Source organism: Agelaius phoeniceus, chromosome 12 (assembly GCF_051311805.1).
Source record: "Agelaius phoeniceus isolate bAgePho1 chromosome 12, bAgePho1.hap1, whole genome shotgun sequence".
In the NCBI taxonomy this organism is placed as follows: Eukaryota; Metazoa; Chordata; class Aves; order Passeriformes; family Icteridae; genus Agelaius; species Agelaius phoeniceus.
The window spans coordinates 11,443,401-11,464,613 of record NC_135276.1 but is presented as its reverse complement, the minus strand read 5'-3'; the positions used below and the strand labels follow the sequence as shown (position 1 = coordinate 11,464,613).

The window sequence follows — 21,213 nt, the reverse complement described above, 5'->3', positions numbered from 1 at the left end:
TCCATGCAATGCTTACTGCACATAGATTGGTAGTTTACAAGTAAATAATGTGTTACAGGCAAAGAAGTCATTCTAATTTCTTGGCCCACCTCTGGTTTTTTTCTTTAAAGTAGGAGAACGATTACTTTAAATGTGCTTCTTAATCAGTATCAGAATTGTTGTTTTACAGTATGAGAAAACTGTTGTCACTTTGTGGTCAACATTTTTCTTTGAACAGGCAACTGACTTTATGCTCTGCATGTTTCACAGATTTAAAAGAAATCAGGCGGATGATCCCAGTTCTCTACACTAAGGGGTTTTGTATGCGGAAAGAATGGTTTTGTTAGTTGTCAGTTGCTGAGGTTTTGAGTTGTGGATTATTCTGGGATATGCATCTGAATTCCTTTTCTAGTCCCACAAATGCTGCATGCTGCCAGCTTTTTGACTTTGGATCTCTAAATTAAGGCCAGTTCCTTTGCTCATCCCACAAACTCTTTCATGTTTTTTAACCGCAGCCTGAGAAAGGCGCCTTGGTTTCAACAGCAGCAGACCAGCATGTGTTTACTTAATTCCTAAGACATGATGACAGTGGTCTCTGTGCCACTAAAAGCTTTTTTCTTTATTATTTTCTGTTGAAGCTGATTTCTAAAAGTTTTTCACATGCCATATGTTTTATTACAGTGTCTTCTGTATGACCCAGGAACAGCAATGGAAATCAAAGGAACAGCAAATGAAACTGCAAATTGCTGAACTAGAGATGGCTATCAAATCTGATTTAGCAGACAAAAATGCAATCCTTGACAAGATCAAAGTAGAAAGAGGTATTTTTCTGAAAAAAATCTAATATTTTCTCAAGATGTGAGGTCATACCTATGTTGAAGTTCAGGAATATTGCCCAGAAAAGTGTAGTTTCTATTGCTGGTGATTTCAAAGCTGCCTTTTAAGTGAACATTTGTACAATATGCTAAGGTTATGACTAGCTATTAAGTACAAAAATTCACCAAATACAGATTATATGCTGAATGAGGCTCATGCTTTTTCAGCTGCATTTATTCTTCTTCTGTTGGGTTAATACTTACTCTTTATTCAGTGTTTCTTCTCTCCTCTACATTAAAGCTCTTACAGAAAAGAGGCCCATCTGACAGTCTCCCTCAAATTAAAAGCCACTATTCTATTTACTGTGCAAAGTTACACAAACCCTATACAGGCCTTTGGCCATGTTTAATTGTCTTTCAACTTCATTAATTCAGAAGTTTTTAATATTTTCAGTATACACTGATTTTTATTTACAGCTGTGTACATTTACAATAATACATTTTTCTTGTAATCTACTCAAGAGATTATTTCATATGTGTCTTTCCCATGCTGTAGGGGCAACTTCTCAGTGAATATTTAAGACTTTGCAATCTCTCTTTGTATCTCAATGCTGTGTTATATACTGTAGCAATATATAAAGTTTACAAAAGAAGAGCACAAGCTGGAAGTAACCTAAATATTTTTAATTTGATTCTTCAAATGTGTATTTTTTAAAAAGTGTATTTCTGTGAACAATCTAATAGAATGAAGTGGACCAACTTGTGAATAATTCTTCTTATGAGTATGGCTTCAGTTCATCATGTGCTTACTATTAAGATTCTGAGTAGCTTTATTGACATCTAATACTAAATTGATCATTTAAACTTTTTTTTTGACCACAGCAAGTGTTAGCAAAATTGCCCTTAAGTGATACTAATATGAATAAAGATACCTTAAGCTACATTAATATGAAGTTACAACACATCAGTTGTTACTGATAGCTTGATTATATAATGCTAAATTTAAAATTATATTCAGAGCATGAAAATATCATGGGCTGTACTATTATTTGGTTAAGCTGAATTTGGAAAATTAGGCAACACTTTCCATCTTCTGTCCTTCTATGTTTAAGTGCAATCTTTTAGGTGCATGCCTAATGTTTAAGTGACAATGTTTGCCTTCCCCAGATTGGCACTTCACAGCTTCTTGTACCCCTGGCTGTATCACCAGGGTACTACACTTTTAATTGTCATTAAGCTGCTGCAGCTTGCATAGATATTCTAATCCCCTTCAAGCCCTGTGTATCTAGGATGTGATTACAGCTGTTTATCATTGCTCCTGCAGAAGTATTCACAGAATCACAGAATGGTTCAGGTTGGCAGGGATCACGGGGGGATCATCTCACAGAATTGTAGAACATACTGAGTTGGAAGGCACCCACAGGGATCACCAAAGTCCAGCTTCTGGCCCTGCACATTTGTTCTTGTTTGGATGGAGTTTGTTTTGTCTTCCCTCTAAAAATTACCAGTATCTAGCAGAGGGAAATAAGGAATAAATGGAATGACTTTGGCATATAGCTAAATAGGTATTGTGAACAAGTGGTTTGGCCAATTAAAGGAACACTATCAAAGGTTTTGGCAAAAGCAGGGTTTAATATGAATTTGTGAAAACATGGCTTTACTGAGTTTGTTGGCAAGGCTCACTTGCTACACAGATTTAAAGCATACAAAGGAAGATTATATTAGAAAAAAATTGGAATGATTTATACTAAATTCAGGAATGCAAAGGGGGCAAGTGTGCCAAGATATGGATGCAAACATAAGGGTGCAAAAGAGTTTAGCAGCACTTAATGACTGAGTATTTTAACATTTACTAAGCAATCTCATAGGGTTCACTGCAGTTAGAACAATGACCTGGCTGTAGGTATGAGATAGGAACATTCCCACCATAATCCATCCCCATGCACAGCTAAAGTGATGTGTGCACCTATTTCCATGTGTGTGCAGGTACCCATCAACCTAAGAGGGACCTACCGTGGGTTCAGTGAATAAATCACATCAAATCCCTTTGTGTGTCCCACCAAGCAGGGTTTAGACCTCATGGACTCTGGAAATGTGTGGGGGGGGGATCAGCCCAGGCTTTGCTGCCTGCCATGGTCCTTCCAGCGGGGCAGATGTGATGTGTGGGAGGTGCCCATGCAGAGGGAGGTGCTGGCACTGCTGCAGCTCTCCAGGAGAGCACAGCAGGGCCTCACTTCTGTGGGGTTTAACATGACTGACTTCACTGAGTCATCACTGAGTTTCCACCCTGGACACAACCCTGCAGTGTTGTATCCATTGATGAGATGTTGTTGTACATAATTGTACTCAAAGGGAACCAAGGGAGTAAGATTACCTCAGAGAAAGTTATGTACTAAAGGTATTTTACCTTAGAGAATGTTTGTATTATGTGACAAGGCTGATTCTTTTTTATATGATATTAGTTTGCTTTTGAAACAGAAAGTATTGTATAATTTAGTTGTAAAATTGCTAACTGAATAAGATAGTAGTGGAGCAGGTTTTCTTGGTTTTGTTTTTTTTTTAAACTGAGTCTTGTAGAACTGAAAGAGCTGAAATATAAATGAATCTGGAAACCTAAGAGGCTGAATATATGTTGACAGGTACCAAGTGATTATAATAGTTATGTTTTCACAAATATACATCGTTAGAGAATTTCTTTTTACTGTATCAATTATTTGTTACTGCAGTTGACAACTTCTCATTGTTTCCTGTGCTGCATAAGCAATGCCATTGATTAAAGACTTTGCATATTGGCCATAACTCTTCAAGTTTTGAACTTTAGTAAGTTTTACTATTCAAGGGGTGCTATAAGACTGTAAGTTTATCTTTTTATGTAGCATATGGGACAGGAGGTTAAACAAAAAGGCTAGCAGATGATAAGGTGGAGATGGCTGAAGAAATTTAACAGGAGACAGAAAAGCTTTCACATCTGTCAGAGGAGCAGTTAGCTGACCAAACATCAATTACTTCTGGAAATGAGAGAGAAATAACTGAAGGATTGGAACCAGAAGGTAGAATTCATCTTTATGAATAAGTAACTGTATTTTGTTAATAAATCTATGTCTCTTTCCATTTTCTTAAGCATTTCTTACTAGCAGTGGGAGCTGCCTCGTTATGAGAAGCTCCATGACAGAAATTATATTCTGGTGTACTTTATAGCTGAAGCTGGGTAGTGGATATGGTGGTGTTATTTTCTTCCCAAATGGAAACTGTATCATAATTGAATGCAAAAATCTGGTATCTGACCTAGATTCATAAAATATTAAGGGAAACCTGGCTTCTATTTTAAATGTCTTTATATTCTCCCTTAGAACTATGCTGTTCTAAAGACCATTTTAATGAATATGCTCCTTTTGTCTGCAGATAACAGCCAATGCTGGTATTGGAAATCCTTTCAGACAGAGAGAGGGGTAGTATGTCTTATCATATTCGTGACTTAAAGTTGTTAGAGGGAGATTTATTTAAAGATTGTAAAAGGCAGGTCATCCTGTTCCACCTCTGAGCTTAAACTGTTTATCATTGAAATAAACCAAGTCCACAATACCAAGTTTACAGTAAAAGCACAAACAGAATGCTAAAATTTCATGTTCATTTGTTTGCAGCTTCTGTGTAAGAATACATTAGAAAAATTGGAAAAATATGATGTTGAATCCCTGTTGTGTTTATAAGTAATTTGCTTCAGAGAAGAAAAACCCAAAATGCTCTGAAATAATCCACCTGCATACAGAACTATTTTTTTCTTTAAAAAAAAGGATAAATTATTCTTTATGTGTGCCTGGTGTTAAGCATAGTCAGAGGAAATCCACAAATTCAGGCCATAATCCTGTATAAAGCTAACAGTTGTTCATACCTCAATTCATCACAGGACTTCTATCATTCCAGTCCTCAACTTTCATCTGGGAAGCACTACTTTTTTATTTTTACAAACCAGAAAAAAATACAGTTTAGATGACTATAAAGGTCATTGATTTGCAGGGTTAATCTTCTGCAAGGAAGAGAAGATTTGCCTGGCGCTTATTCTTCATTTGTTAGTAAAGCACCTCTATTGCTATCAGGCTCCTCAGCAGAGCTCAGATGGACTACAGTAAAGGGGTTTAACCACATTGATTCTTCCAGTGTTTTTCACATCAAGGTGATAGTGCTCTTGAGGCAATAAAATCTGACAGAAATGACTGTATTATTTCAAGTCCATTGTCCAGTAATGTTAAACAGCTGAGTCAGAATGTATATGGCAATTATTTGGTCAGACTAAAAAATATTTTAAACCTAATGCTGTCTAGGAGTAGCTTTGCTGTATCTAACATCAGTTTTCAGTAAAATTATATATGTACAGTATCAAATCACTTCAGTGTACTTCTTTTTCTATTATTATTTGTGGGCAAGTGCACTAATCATGTTCTCTTGACTTATTCTTAAAACCAGCAATTAATTACCACAAAGACATATATAAAAATAAGATGACATTAATACAAATTTGGAAAATTTTCTTTGAACGTTAGTTCAGTAGGAAAGTTCTGGAAAAAAAAAAAGAATATTTCATACTTTTTGATCTAACCTTGACTGAACAATGCTAAAAAATATAAAACTAATAAGTAAAATTGATGACAGTGCTTCTAACAGTTAATACTTCTCTGATCTGTCTCAGCCTTCTTTTAAAGGACCAGGGCTGTACTGTTAGATCCTATCAGATTTCTTGGTTTGTTATGTTCTGCAGTGTGATATCCTAGAGGTAGCTTGATTTTTTTAAATGCTCTTTTCAAGGCTGTGAAACACCGTACAAAGCAACTAGCAACAAGAAGCAATTCTTTGTATGAGAAATATAGCTGTTCTTTGTTTAAGCTGTAGCAGAGGTTTAGAAATGCAATCACTCATATATTCTTCATAAAGCTGCAGAGAGTACTTTTGAAGGTGGAATTGCATTGCTTATATGTATAATGTTAAAAACAATGTCACCTGTAATTTTGAGAACTAAAATTAGTGCTACTTATCTCTATTAAGTCAAAATATAATACACTTCTTCTGTAATTTTCTAGTCATGTATTTTATTTTATCACAATCATTTAAGAGCACTTCTGTGAGAACTTTGTGTGTAGATCCATTTCAGGTTCATCAATTTCTACCTTTCCCCATTGATCTGTTCTTGTGGTAACAAAGATTCATGTTCATGAAGGGTAGATGAAACAATAAAACATCTGAACTATTAAGACAACAAGTATATTAATACAGATTGGATTTTAAAAATATGCATTGGTTTGTATGAATTCTTGGGTTAATTTTGGAATGCAGCATGTCAAAATTGTTACTGAATTTGTATTTTTTTAAGATCAAAAATCACTGCTTTTTATCTTTTGAGATAAATATCCTGCTGGTAATCAAACACTGTAAATAAAACTTGTGATTTTTGGAGATCGTTATGCTAATTATCCCCTAGATCTGAGTTGTATGCCAAACTGTTTAAGCCATTTAAGATCACACTGAGGTTTTCTGGCATGTTGCAAATTAGACAGTTCATGGTTATTTCTTAGATATGTTGATCACAAAGGGTATCTAACAGATTTTCCACTACTTAACTGTACCACTTGCTTCTTTCTCTTTTCTTCTTGTCTATGATGTATGATTAATCATAGATTACTTCATTTTGTTTCATTTCATTTACAACATTTATGAGCTTCACTTTGTCGGTATGAAATGCTTGTCCCCTTCTTTCCTTTCCAAAGTGGCATAATTAGTGTTAGCATCTTTTTTAACAGGCTACATAAAGTTTAGTGGCTGGATTAAATCAAGTCATTAACATAATGTGCTATACAATTTGCCCCTATCTCTTTTCGTTTCCAGTACATCAAAGTGCCACAGAGTGCCAGTGTAATTGGGCCTTGCTAGCTTGTCAGGTTCAGTCAGGCTGATGGCTGCTGCTTCTACTAAAAAGCTTCCAGGCATGATAATTAATAGAGAAAAGAAGTCTAAGAAATGTAAAAGTTTGGACAGTTCTCTATGAATATTTCATACATTTGAATAATCAGAAGTTAACATTATCAATTTGATGTATAATACATTGATTAAAAGCCTTGTTTCAGATCCTCAAAATAGACATCAAAACTGGGAATTTGCATTTTCTTTGGCATGGTCTTTATATTAAAAAAAATAAATTAAAAAAATCTTTTCTCTTCCATCCCCTCCTCCTTTACACTCCCACATCTACACCAAACCCTTTCAGGAAATTATATAGCATTCAGTTTTCACAATAAGATTTACTGCTGTCAACTTCCAAGTTGTCTTAAAATGTGCCATGAGGCAATTACTGGCATGCCCAATTTGTTTGGTAGTGGTTCTGGTTTTTTCTCTCTTTTTTTTTTGCCGATGCCATAAGTGCATTCTCTTGCTCTAAGATCTCAAGTTGTAACTAATTTTGACATGAAAATCTTTCTTAAACAGCAAAAAAGTGCAAAAATACCAAGTGTTCATGGTTCTCCTGGTGAAGAGCACAAGCTTATGCTAAGGTGAGAAGCTGTAAAGCTTCAAGTTTATGTATAGCAAGGCAATAAAAACTATTCCTTTTATTATGGGTTTTTTGGGTACAATTACTTGAATAGTATATTTCCACCTATGTGCTAGCTGTATTAATTTAAAAAAGGAAATTACTTGGATATTGTATTGCAGTTTTAAATTTTGGCTGATATGATTCCTCTTTACACTTATTTTCTGCAGGACCTGAATGTCTTTAGTGTAATTCAGGGAGATATTTGAGTGTTCAATTTTTTTTTTCTCAACTTGGCTTGTTTTGTGAATTTAATCTGAATTTAGAGAATTAAATTTCAGGGTTTTAGTGTTACTCTGTGTTACTGAGTTGGCTCAATTCTAACATGCCAGAAATACTAACTTTGTATTCTCCTACTCCTGTATAGAACTAACCTCTGTTGCTTTGTGGTTTTCTTCTGTAAGAAATTGGGGAATTAAAAGTGCTGCACCAGCGTATTTAATAAAACAAGAAATAAAATCTATGAAACAGAACCATCTTATCAGACTATGATAACAGCAACTTGTTAAACTTTGTAGTCAGTACTTTCAAGGACTACTGATTGGTCTAAGATTAAAAAGAACCATTTGCCATTCTCCATCTTTGAGGTGGTTGTTTGCTGGGGGTCACTATAATCCTGAAACTAAAGTAAAAGTGAGTTTAAAGTATCCAGGAAATACCTAAGCTGTGTTTTGCAACTGATAAAGTGTGAGATGACAGAAGTTTGAGTAGACCCTATGCTGAAATGATGGACTTACAACTTCTATCTACCCCTTGTCAAATACCTTTTGAAGTTGTAATTGAAAGCATGTACTGCAAGTCACTCTTTGAGATAGAAGAAACGAAAGAGGGAGAAATAATACCAAACAACACCAAACAGAGCTTTTAAAATGATTCAAAACTACAGAATCTTAAGTCATTGCCTATTATTTTTTAGGTAACAAATAAAACAAATTAGTCAGAATATGAAATTAAGTAGAACGCCAGGTTTAAGACTGAATATCTTTTTTTCCTCAAGGAATTTTCTGCCTTTCATGCCTTTTTAACTTAAGAATTATGCTTCCCTTTCAAATGAAAGGTAGTTGTAAGTTTACACAACATTTGAATTTCTTAATTATGTGACTGTTTGGTACCTGTGTAGCTAACTGGCTTTGAGATTTGACAGAGTTGGTTTTTATTTTTTCTGATGGATCAATCGAAGATGAGTGATTAAACATTAAAAAAAGTTAAGTTTTCTCTTTGAGACAGTCTGCAGGAGTAGGTGTACCTTCATTCAGGACAGTAACAATATTGCTAATGAAGTTTTCCCAGCTTCTTGGGGAGAAAATAAAATTCTGAATTATGCAAGTTTGTATCTCACCAATCAAACAGTTTCAGATATATTCATATTTTTGTATTATTCATCCCTGGAAACAGTTTATCTTTAAAGTCTGTTAGTTGTGGCTGTGTCATGGGCAAGGTGCAAAACCAAATCTTTAAAACCAATTCCACTTGAGGAGAAGCATTGAACAATTCTATGGTTTTTCTTCAGAAAGGGTGTGAGGTGAGCTGAAGAGAAAGCAAGGACTGTGCAAGTGATCTAAAGTTCTATTATGAGCAAGGTGCAACTGTGACTTCATGATCAGATAGGTAGTTGTCATGGTTGTGGTAGGAAAGCACACTTCCCTCTAGAGCCTTCTATTTTCTAAAATCTTTGGTGCTTTAGAGCTACTTAGGAGTTGTTATTTTGGAAAGGGAAAGAGTGCATGGCTGGTACATTACAGATTTGCATAGAGAGTCAGTACCTAATCATTGGCTCAAGCTGTAGCAAGTAATTAATGCCTTAGAAGATATTAAAGATGAATTTATGCTGGTCTAAAAATTGATGAAATTTGGACTCTGCACCAGATAAAAAGGCAGCAACCAGAGTTCCCTTCATTGTCACAAATAGATCTTTTTATTCAGTGTGTTCTTAATTCCAGCAAGAGCTGAAGGGGTTGCATGGAGCCTTGTCATGGTGCTGATCTTGGGCCATTTCATTCTTCTCCTGGCACTTGGCAGGACAGTGATGCTGGGAGAAGATTTTCTGTGCCTTTCCCCTTCAGCAGGGATCCAGTCCCACAGGAGTTATTCAACAAGGAGAGAGAGATCTCTGCCCCAGGTCTTAGGGAGAGTCTGAGCTGTATGCACTTTATTAAAGTCCCATCCATGTGGAGAAGGAACAGGGAGCATTTCTGTATCCCTCTTCCTGTTCTCACATCTACACCAGTGTGGGGGAAAGGTAAAAATAGAACATGTTATTCCTCACATGAAAAGTCACTGCATACAGGACTAGAGTAATTTATTTGCAATATGTATTTTTATGTGGGTATGGTTCTGTGTTGCCCTGTTAATCATAATTACTTAATGAGTGGTGTTTGTGTCTCTGTACACTTGAATTACATTGATGTTCCTGTAATAGCATTTTTTGTGGCTCTGTTCTGACATTGTTAAAGGAATTCAGCCCTTGATAGAGGAAGAGGATTATTTCTCATTCAGTAATATATTTGTTAATCAATATTCATAGTGATTGAAATACTGATAGAAATTGGATGATTACTTGTGGTTATTGGAGAATAGCTTGTAGTTTGTCTTATATGCTCTTTGCTTGAAATAGAAATGAATAAGTGGACTCTGGAAATAAATATATACAATGCTAAGGAGTAAATCATGCATTTCTTTGAGCACTGGTAGATAGAGGATTCAAGTTGATCTTACAGTTAAGAAGTTCCCTTTAGTTTGAGTTTTCAAGGCAATATATTAGTTAAAGCTAATATGTGTAAAAAATGTAAGCGATGTAAAAAATAGGAGCGTTGGTCCTTTAAGCCAGGTATTTTCAACTCAGCTTTTCTGTGCAGAAAGGACAAAGTTATTTTTTAAAGCACTTCTGTTGGATACTGTTGTTGAGCATTTGAGACAGTTGGAATTCTATTTTTCATATCAAAGTGTTAGCCTTTTATTGTGACCAAAAAGGAAATCAAAATATGGAATATACAGCTGCTTGAAGATGGTAGTCAACACTAATTACAGAATTAAAACAGAGATTTTTAATCTCAGAAATCAGAAAGGTGAGAAAAGTTGAGATTTTGAATTTGGATGTGATGTCCAATGTATTTAGTAGTTACCCTAAGGAGTTTGGTGATTCTTCCAAATGCTTTGGGTAGCATTAATTACAAAGAGTCAATATCAAATGTAGACAAAGCATTTTGACATAGACTAAGTATTTTACCCATGTTTTGTTTTGCTAACCTGAAATTAAAGCACTGAACCAATTTCTTTGAGACATTTTTGAAAGTGTTTAATCTTCTTCAATATCTACCTATTCTCTGTGTTAGGTGAAATTTTGTATTATCTTTTGTTTTAAATGCTAAATGTGAAAACTAATTTTATTCCCATTAAATAGAATTATTTGTGGGCATTAGTTGACAAACTATCCATTGTTCACTTGAACAGTACCTAATAAATAAGAAAAGGCTTTAAAAAAAAAGCAGCTTAGGAATAGATTTAAATAACATATTTCACTCTGCATCATAGAAATATAAATGGTTGTTTAAAGACGAATTCATATCATATATTGGATGCTACATATATTTTCAGCATGGCTTTATAATGTGAGTGGTTTTGTATTAATGATGAAATATGACGTGAGCTAATTATGTTCTAAAGCAGTTTTATATTTTTGATTTGTAAATATCTTTCCTAATCAGCTTGTGTTCTGCTTTGTATATGTTATATTCACATCTAATATCAATAAAACTGGGACTCAAAATAGTCTTGACTGTTAAGCTCCAAGATAATTTGTTATTTTTTCTTATAATTTTCTAATAGTAAGTCTCAGTCATTTGCTTCAGTTTAAGTAAAAAAGCAGAATACCTGAATTTATCCCACTAGCCTTGAAAAAGTGTAATATTCTTTGCCTACTGTATGCAATTACAAGTGTTAAATATGTCAAACAAATTTTAAGATATGTAAAAGGAACACTTTATAATACGGGATATTGTATTTGGACTTGATTCATAAGCTACTGTCTGTGTACAAACTAGTCTGACATAGCTGCTAAATACTTTGGGGTGAACAAAACCACTCAGCATATCCCTTTAAATACAGATGCTAATACATCTGTTCAGTGCAAGAAGAAAAGAGTTGTTTCTGGAGTAAAATTAGACAATAGAGCCAATTTCATTTTTTATGCATGTGAATGTAGAGTGCTTGAGGTTATTAGTTGAAACTGAGTAACCTTTCCAGGCTTTCATCTCTTTCTTTTCAAATTTGAATATGAAAAGCATATTCAAGTCAGAGACCATCACTTTAATGACATTTGGCAGTCATTTGATTTATTAGATTTTAGAAAAAAAAATTCCTTTTAAATATTTCATCATTCTATGCTAATCCCAGTAATATTGCCAGCTGAAGCCATGTACCTGTATTAGTGGAGACAGAATGGTGTGGAATTTTTTCTGTCATCCTAGTAAAATTTCCATGAATCTACTGAATAATAAAACAACCTTATTGAAATATTCAGATTTGGGTTTTTAGTTAAAGTGTCTTAGGATACATAATAAAAGGAAATGTCTTTTGAAAGGAGGGGGTAAAATTACTTCATCAAATATTGAAAGGACTTGACAGCAATGGAAATTGTTCTATATGATGGATATTTTTACAATAGGATACACCTGCTTTTCAGTTTGATTAATCATATAATTTGCTTGGGGAAATGTAAGCTATCTCCATAATGAATTAGAGCATTGGCTTGCAGTTTGAACACTGAATCTAGAAAGCCAGTCTTCTGCATCTGATTAATACTTCAAGTGATTTAAGTTTAAAATCAAAAATTGTCAAAATATTTCCACATAGGGGAAATATTTTTAATAAAGATATGAACTTGAAAGAAATGAAAGAAGTAAAAAGAAATTTCTTTGACATTTCTGTACTCCAACATGTTGTGTTTGCTCTTTGAAGAATGTTTTCTTTGAATGCTCAGCTACACACTCCACTTTGGAAACCAGAGTGGCTTTTCTTTCTTTAAATTACCTAGAAAAGTACTTGTGACTTTCTGTTGAGTCTGACATTCACACTTAAATACAGAAACCTTATTACAATGTATCTGTACACAATACCATTGACCTCACTGTATAGTGTGAGACAATTTTACAAGGAAATGAAAAATTTAATTTTACTTAAAAGAGAATAAGAAAAGGTCTGATGAAGAATAGTTGTGTTTAATTTTATGATATTATTAATTTGAACTCTTAAAGGTATGTTTGATTTAACTAGTCAAGTTTAGTATATGAAGTTGAATTCCATATAAATGCAATTGTACTTTATATGCCTGACAACTTTGTGACTTGGTGGATTTTTATTGAATGGGGTGCAGTCTGCAGTAGGCACTGACAATTCTCTTCCCTTTGAAAAACTTTGGTAGCTAATATTACTGAGACTGTTTCCAGCAGTTCCAGGATCACTCTGCTGGGTAGCTAAAAATAATGGCAACTGAAATTAGTGGTTCAGATAGCATTAGTACATAAACATAATCTTAACCTAATCTTCTCCAATAAACTATGACGATTGCAAAAATATTTTAACCATCAAATGTCAATCAGCATCTGTTGCCACAATATTCTTAACTGCAAACCATGGGGCTTAGGTTCTTGCTGTGTCTATGTCCAATCAATCCATCAGTGTTAATTGTACAAACTACCTGATGGTTCACAGGGATGGTTGGTTTGTGTTAACACTTCAAGAAACACAAAATAATTATTTTGGTTTGTGTTGTGTTTCAAATAGGAAGTTGAAAAATCTGGATTAAAATTACATCACTTGGTTTTACAAAGTCATGAATTACATCAGATGAAAGAATACAGCAGCTGAGTGTAGAATGCAGGTGAAACAGTTTCCCTGCAGAGGACACCCCACTGTCACTTCCAAAGCCAGCAGGTGCTCAGAGGAGTGACTGTAACCATAGAATTGGTGAGTGGGACCTATCCCTGGGCAGGTGTGCTCCTTCCCTAAAATTGTCTTACGAAAATGCCTGCAACAAAGCCTATTTCCTATACATTATATTTACATTTATCTCTGTACTGTTGTATTTGTCATTCTTCCAGCTCTTTTGGAAAATACTACTGCTGGTTTTTAAGAACTGAAACCAGGATGCAATTATTAAGTACAAACTAAAATACAAAAGTAGGATTGTGTAAGAAATTGAAACTGCAATATATTTAAATATGCTGGTAGTGCATACCTTTTAAAATTAGGCTTTACACAACTTTTTTTTTTTTTTGAAAGAGCACGACAAACTAATTTTTCTATTGATACATGATACAAAGGAAAAGGAAAAAATTCTATCCAACCATGTAGAACTGAAATACATTTAGAGAAAATATGTCATGGACTTGATCATCACTTGTGAATACTCAGTGTATCTTTAATTAGAATTTTTTTTTAATGGGAAATTACTTAACTGTATTTAATACAAATAAATTGTTATTTACTTAGAATACTGAATCCTGCATGTTGCATATGCTAGACTCTAATAAATGAACATCTGAAAGCATTCAGTCTCAATCCACCATTGTGACTCCATGGATCTTTGAGGGCCCTGGGAAAGAAAAAGAAACCCACCAAGAAAACAGTAGCTCTGTGAAGTCCTGAATTCACCAAGGCTTCCTTCCATGCAGACAAATGGGATTTCTGGCATCATGTGCTAAATAAAATATTGCATGAAGGAAAACTCTTTTTATGAGCTGGACAATTTCATCTTGTTAGCTTCTGTAGGCACTTCTCCAGATGTTCCAGTTAGGCTGACATAAATGGAGTATCTTTTTCTAAACCTGTTGAAATAATACCATAACTCAATAAAAGCTTCTTAAGGCTTTTCATTTTTCTTGCTTTTTGCATTATCATTGCTTTGAATATGACAAATATTCGGAGGGTATAAAAGTCTTACACAATATTCTGATTTCTGGATATACTAGTTATGGTCTAAGCATAGCTGTATTTTGGGTACTTACTCTGCAAAGTTTAACTAAAAATGCAAGAAAGATATGGTGAATACAAAATAAATTTCAGAGTTTTAAGAGGTGATTATGAAACTTCAATACATTTCAAGCTGTGATATTTGAAAATAGCATCATGCTTTGGAGAGACTGTAGTTCATAAGGGTTTCCAATGTAGTAGTGCTGTATTTTATTATTTCTGTTAATCATAACTTGTCTGTGCAACATTGCTTTTTCTATTTACTGCTTGGGGATGGATTATAAAACTGTTTGAACTTCAAAATATCCCAACAAATCAATATTAAAAGGTGGGGTTTGGCCTTAATTGCTTCAGGACTGTATTCTGCAGCATTATACTAATGTGGTTGTTATTTGTGGAGGTTTGCTTAGATAATTGGGTGTCTAATTTCTACTCAAGATTAGCTTTGTGTATAGGGGGAAAAACCTAATGAGTCTGCTTTTTGATAATACCAGTTGAGAAGCCAGTAAGATAATAGTAATGAAATCTGCATGTGTGTTTACTATAGCTTTGCTGCATCTCTTATTCATGTCTAATTAGATTTGAGCATGCTGAATATTTGAGGTTAATTGAATATTTTCTTTAATAAAAACGAGATTTGCATGGGTAGAACAAAATTTACTTTGAGCTTACAAGGAAACTAATAGTCTTTTAGACTTTTGCATGGAGAAAATCAGAGTAAGTCCGTAAGTAATCTAAAAAATCACTAATTCTTCTAATAAATAAAGCATTTTATACTATCTATAACTGGAACAGATTGACTGTTTTAAAAACATCTTAACTGTTACAGAAGGCTTCATGAGATTCATTGGTTTAAAAACATTTGAACTTTTTCCCATACTATTTGCACATTCTTCACTGTCATTGTTTGGCATGTGTGATAGAGAAAATGAACAGAACTTTGTTGAAAAACAATACAGTAGAGTTCAGTAATCTGGACATACAAGATCCCATGAATTTCCATTTTCACAGGTGGTTCAAGCATGTAACTTGGCATTAATTGGGGTTTTTCAACTATGACTCTTTCACTGAGAATGGTTAAAAGATCGTTTTCTTTCTTCTAGAGTCTTGGAATGGAAACTTGGATGAGGGAGTTTAGACAGGAAGTTTAGATGGTTTAGGATCATGGTGCAAACCTCTTGATTGCCCTTGACATTGTGTGGTGCCTCCTGATGACCAGAGTGACTGAGAGGAGCTGTTGTCATTGCTACCACTGAAAAGAGTCATTAGAATATCTGAGAATGCCTCCAAACACTACAGGCCCATACATTCAAAGAGCAGTGAAAATTGCCAAATTATACTGTGGTGCTAGAGAACAGACAGCAGAAATAGAAGGAAGACTTATGAAACCTGGCAAAGGCCTTATATGAAATCTAATTGGGAAGCAAAAACTTTTCTCTCTTAGAAATGTGACTATTTAAACAACTTGAAGTACTGGAAGTAGAAAGGAGAGGTGTGGGAAAGATGGGATGTACTTTTTATTAAAAATAAACTGCTGAAGATCCTTATTCTGAAAGTGGATTCTTCAAACATTAAGGCTCTGCATCAGAAAAAAGTGTTATAATTCTGTCTGTTTATTCCTTTTCTACAATAATGTGGAGCATTTTTTTCTTCATTTGATGAAAATCTGCTTCATCATGCAGTTGTTCAGTTGTATTAGAATGTGAACTATGAAAAAAGTGAACTATAGCAGAAGGGCAATATTTTGAACTGCAGAGATTTCTAACAAGGTTCCAGGGTCATTGTAGTTTTCAGCTTTTAGTACTTCTTTAGGACTAACTTTAGAATTGTAATTTTAGAGTCAAACTGTCATGAGTTAATTTTGAATCATTTTTGCAATTAATTGGATCGAAATATGAGATGTTCCATGCCTTGCAGCAATGTTAATGCTTCTAAGTTCAGGCAGTACTAAGGGGTGCTATGAAAACATGTTATTCATCAGGATCTAAAAATATATTTTCACTCTGGTTAATCATTTTCCCCAGACTTGAATGAAGTTCTTGTGCTGAATATATTACTTACTAGTCTGAATTTTTCCATTGAGTGAAATGAGTTTGAACTCTTTAGGTTTGTTAATAATTTGCATTTAAAATTGTTTTAGATACAGTATTAGTAAACTTAGGAAATTCCATTTGGGATGCTTATGGGAAAGGGAAGGATCTGTTGATGTGGCATTTCCTTTGAAGTTCTCTGGCTGTCCATCTGTCTCCCTGCTGCCTCCCCATCACTTCCTGTGGTGGCCTTAGGAGCACTTGGCCATGACAGTAGCACATGTGGAAAGCCATCCACATGTCCAAAAGAACAGCAGATGACAAAAACAGCTTCTCATAACCTTAGAAAGTAAGAAATTGTGAGTGGAAACTAAGGATACAAAGTCAGAGTTGACAGTGCTTTGCATCCTGTTAGTAGAGAAAAAGGTGGCGAATTGCAGATTCCTTTGGTTGAATGACAGCAACTCAGGCACTGGCCTGGCTGTTTGTGCTAGGAGCCCATTCCTCACCCGTTCCTAACTGCACTTCTGTACATGTACTGCCATGTACAGGCTGGGCTCCAGCTGTGGGGAAAACTGAGAAATCACCAGCTCTGGGAAAGGGGCTCCCTGGGACTAATAGAGATGTGTCCTTCAATAAACCCTCTACAGGAATTGAGGCCTTCTCATGCCCTCATATTGCTGTATTCCAATGCTCTCCATAGCAGAGCTGATACTTTCTGTTCCTACAAATCAGTTTATTTTGGGTAGCAAAAGACAGTATGAGATATGTTAAAGATTTCTGTCTGCATAGGGGAGGAGGAAACCTTACTGTGAGGTGGAGTCAAAAAGAATTGCTGTGGGTACAGTGGCAGAGTAACTAGAAGAAAGTGAATATTAAAAATGTTGGAGTTTAATGACAGACTAATTTCTAGGTTCACCTTCTCCCCTCAAAAACAAGTGAAAACTCTTCTGAAGAGCTATGTTTGATTCTTAGGGGGCTATATTCATTCTAGTTCTATCCTAGCAAAACCCTTTCAGTTTCACTTCTTCATTTAATTTTTAAAAAAATCCTGTAAAACCTTTTTAGTCTTTATAATCTTTCACAGTATTTTGCTGATATTTGCAGACTGATATCATTTGCAGGCAAGTAGCTACTTTCTCTAATATAAGATACCCAAAAACTTCTTAAAGAATTTCTTAAAACCCTGCTTCTCATTCTTCTAGTGTGTTTTCCAAACCAAGGCTAACTTTCACTCTAGGTCATATTAATAGTACAAAAATTAAAAGCTGATCCTTGTGTTTGTATTTTAAATTAAAACAATGAAAAGCTTTCAGAGCACTCACTCACACTCCCCAGGCTGTGGATTTTCTCCAGTCCATTGGTCTAGAGGTTTCTCTTATTGAAATATTGTGGCAGGAAAGGAGGATTAAATTACTGAGGCTGTCAAAAAGGACAAGCACTCTGCCATATATTATCATTATCACTGGCTTCCTCAGTGGAAGAAAATGCAGTAAATCACTTCAAATACAAAGCAATAAAGACCACTGGCTTTTAAAATCATGAGTGCTCTTGCCATTAACAGAAAGTGACAGCTATGTGGCATGCTTAGATGCTGCTTGTATCTTTTTTGACAGCGTGCACATAAACCTGCCAGTGACACACCATTAGATCACATGACCTTTCAAATTTGATTCTACCATTGTTGCTTTTCCTTAGGAAAAAAGAAAGAAATGTTTATTTTTCTTTGTTCTTTTCCTCGTGCTCCTAAAGGTGAAAACCATTTGATACTAATAGTAATTCTGATTTGCTCTGCAGTGATAAATGTGGTTAAGGCAGATCATTGTGCAGAAAGAGGTCTCAGGTCTGTTCTAAAGCCAGATCTACACATTGGCAAGTACATGTTAGTGCTGGAAAACTCTGGTATAGGTCTTAGTAAATAATGCTTGTGGTTCACCTTGTGGTTTGTCTCTCCTGAGGAGGCTGGACTGAGGAGTTAATTCTAACTAACTAACTAGAAAAAATTTGCTTCAGCTAGAAATGATAACTGCATTCTTATGGGACAATTGCTCTCAGTTCTTTCTAGTGTAGACTCATGTGGCATGGAATACAGCAAGCTCACCTAATGCTGCTTTAGTGCTGTGGTTTGGGGTTTGGTTTGGGAGTTTGTTTGTTTCGTTGGTTTGTTTTTAACCAATCTGCCCCACAAAAGAGAAAACCTAGCACCATTGTTCTATCACTAATGAATCTGAAAAGCACATATCTGCCCAGTGTAGTGTAGTACATTTGTTGTTTTCTGAATTCAGGATACTACTAAGAGTCTAAGAGGTGTAGGAAGTGTTCCTTGGCCTGAGAATTTCCAGAAATAAATAAATAGATAGATAAATCAATCAGTAGGCAGGTATTATGTGAATACATATGAGAAAGAATATAAATTATTCTTGCCAATTTAATAATAATAATAAATTTGTTCATATTCTGTTTTTTTTGATTGTGATAGTATGTACATTACTTATACAGAATGAATTACATCCTTTGATTACATTTTCTCTTGAAGGTCAATCATTAAAATGGAATAATCACTAATTTAAAGATTCATTTGATTTGAGAAAGAATAGGATACATGCTGATTGTATTTGACATATTGGAGTTACTTGTAAATCTTTTAAATATGTATTTATTCACAAATCACTGATTCACTCCACAGTAAGAAGGAGTGATCTCTCTTCATTTCATTTCGAGATCTGAGTTTCATGTCTTGGCCAGAAAACAGGTTTTACTGGAATGGAGCAGGGAACACCATGAAATGATTATTTGTTGGGATGGAAATATCATACCAAAACAATTCTTAGCTTTGGAGTTTTAAAAAAACCCTGAAAAATGCTTAATAAGCAAGCAGATGACTAATTCTACGATATAGAATAGGAAAGTGGATAATGTTCTACTAAAATTTGACAATACTGAGGATAAAATACTCCTTTTTTTTTTTTCCTTTTTTTTTCCCCTGAAGAATAAATTAGGCACAGCAAAAATAGCTAGTCAGTGTGCTGCGATTTCTCCTCTAAATACTTGGATTTTCTAATAATTATTTTACAGGCCTAAGGTGAAGGTAAGGTAAGATTACAGCAGTGAGCTTTTTCTCTGAACTGAAGGGTTCATCCCCAGGTGCTGCTGTCCCTGTGGTTCATCCCCAGGTGCTGCTGTCCCTGTGGTTCATCCCCAGGTGCTGCTGTCCCTGTGGTTCATCCCCAGGTGCTGCTGTCCCTGTGGTTCATCCCCAGGTGCTGCTGCCCCTGTGGTTCATCCCCAGGTGCTGCTGTGGTGCTGTCCCTGTGGGTTCATCCCCAGGTGCTGCTGTCCCTGTGGTTCATCCCCAGGTGCTGCTGTCCCTGTGGGTTCATCCCCAGGAGCTGCTGTCCCTGTGGGTTCATCCCCGGGTGCTGCTGTCCCTGTGGTTCATCCCCAGGAGCTGCTGCCCCTGTGGTTCATCCCCAGGAGCTGCTGTCCTTGTGGGTTCATCCCCAGGTGCTGCTGTGCTGCTGTCCCTGTGGGTTCATCCCCAGGTGCTGCTGTCCCTGTGGTTCATCCCCAGGTGCTGCTGTCCCTGTGGGTTCATCCCCAGGAGCTGCTGCCCCTGTGGTTCATCCCCAGGTGCTGCTGTCCCTGTGGGTTCATCCCCAGGTGCTGCTGTCCCTGTGGGTTCATCCTCAGGTGCTGCTGTCCCTGTGGGTTCATCCCCAGGTGTTGCTGTCCCTGTGGGTTCATCCCCAGGTGCTGCTGTCCCTGTGGGTTCATCCCCAGGTGCTGCTGTCCCTGTGGGTTCATCCTCAGGTGCTGCTGTCCCTGTGGGTTCATCCCCAGGTGCTGCTGTCCCTGTGGGTTCATCCCCAGGAGCTGCTGTCCCTGTGGGTTCATCCCCGGGTGCTGCTGTCCCTGTGGTTCATCCCCAGGAGCTGCTGCCCCTGTGGTTCATCCCCAGGAGCTGCTGTCCCTGTGGGTTCATCCCCAGGTGCTGCTGTCCCTGTGGGTTCATCCCCAGGTGCTGCTGCCCTGGTGCTGTCCCTGTGGGTTGTTCTCTGCAATCATTGCTGTGTCTGCCCTGGCTCGTGGGGCAATTTCAGTTCTGCACTGACTAAATTGGAAGACAGGAAGTTCATCAGTAGCCCAGCTCCCCACTTGATCCTAGCACGAGGACCACCAAGAAAGAAAATTTATGGAAAGATTGTGCCCATACAGCCAAAGTTTCCAACTCTGTGCATTTTAGACCTGGCCTAGTTATATCTCCAACACGTGTTTTCTATCACAAGCCTTACAAACTAGTATCAGAGCTTTTTCAGCTGAAACAGGAACTGAACTAAACTAATGCTTTAAAGCTCAGGAAACCAAATTATCAAGGATATAAATATCATTGAAAATTGCCTGCAGATGGTTTAGCCTGACACTTTATTGGTGTTTGTGCTAGGCCAAATTAGAGCAGCATAGGCAGTGTATTATGTCTATTAAGTAGTGTATTAATTTTTTTTTTCCTGTCACAATGAATGTTGCTGGAAATGATACTCATAATGATTAGATCCATATTAGAACATAAATAAATGGATAAATCACATGCTATTTTTGTCTTCTAAAAGAAGAATCACTTTAATGAATAGCTCTTAAAAAAGATATACCATTATAATACATAAAATTTTTGCTAAGCCAAAGTTGCAACTATAGGCTAATACTGTAGTTGAAACTGAACCAATTTGACCTTGAAAATAATGCATTTTGCAGCTTTATACACTTTTAGTTTATGCTTACAAATAAATAAATGCTAGTTGGAATTTATATGGAAAATACATATTTTTTAGAGTCCTATTTAGGTTGGAGA

The 21,213-nt window shown here is 35.9% G+C and overlaps 1 non-coding gene across 7 annotated transcripts in view; it reads left to right on the top strand.

Annotated features, from left to right (window-relative positions):
* LOC129125576 (uncharacterized) overlaps positions 1 to 21,213 on the top strand; it is a 50,706-nt gene that overhangs the window by 20,146 nt on the left and 9,347 nt on the right. For 4 of the 7 annotated variants that reach the window (XR_013183974.1, XR_013183968.1, XR_013183970.1 and 1 more), the window contains one exon: positions 661 to 800. This is a non-coding gene — a transcript (uncharacterized LOC129125576). The other 3 variants (XR_013183971.1, XR_013183972.1, XR_013183973.1) reach the window with 3 other exon arrangements.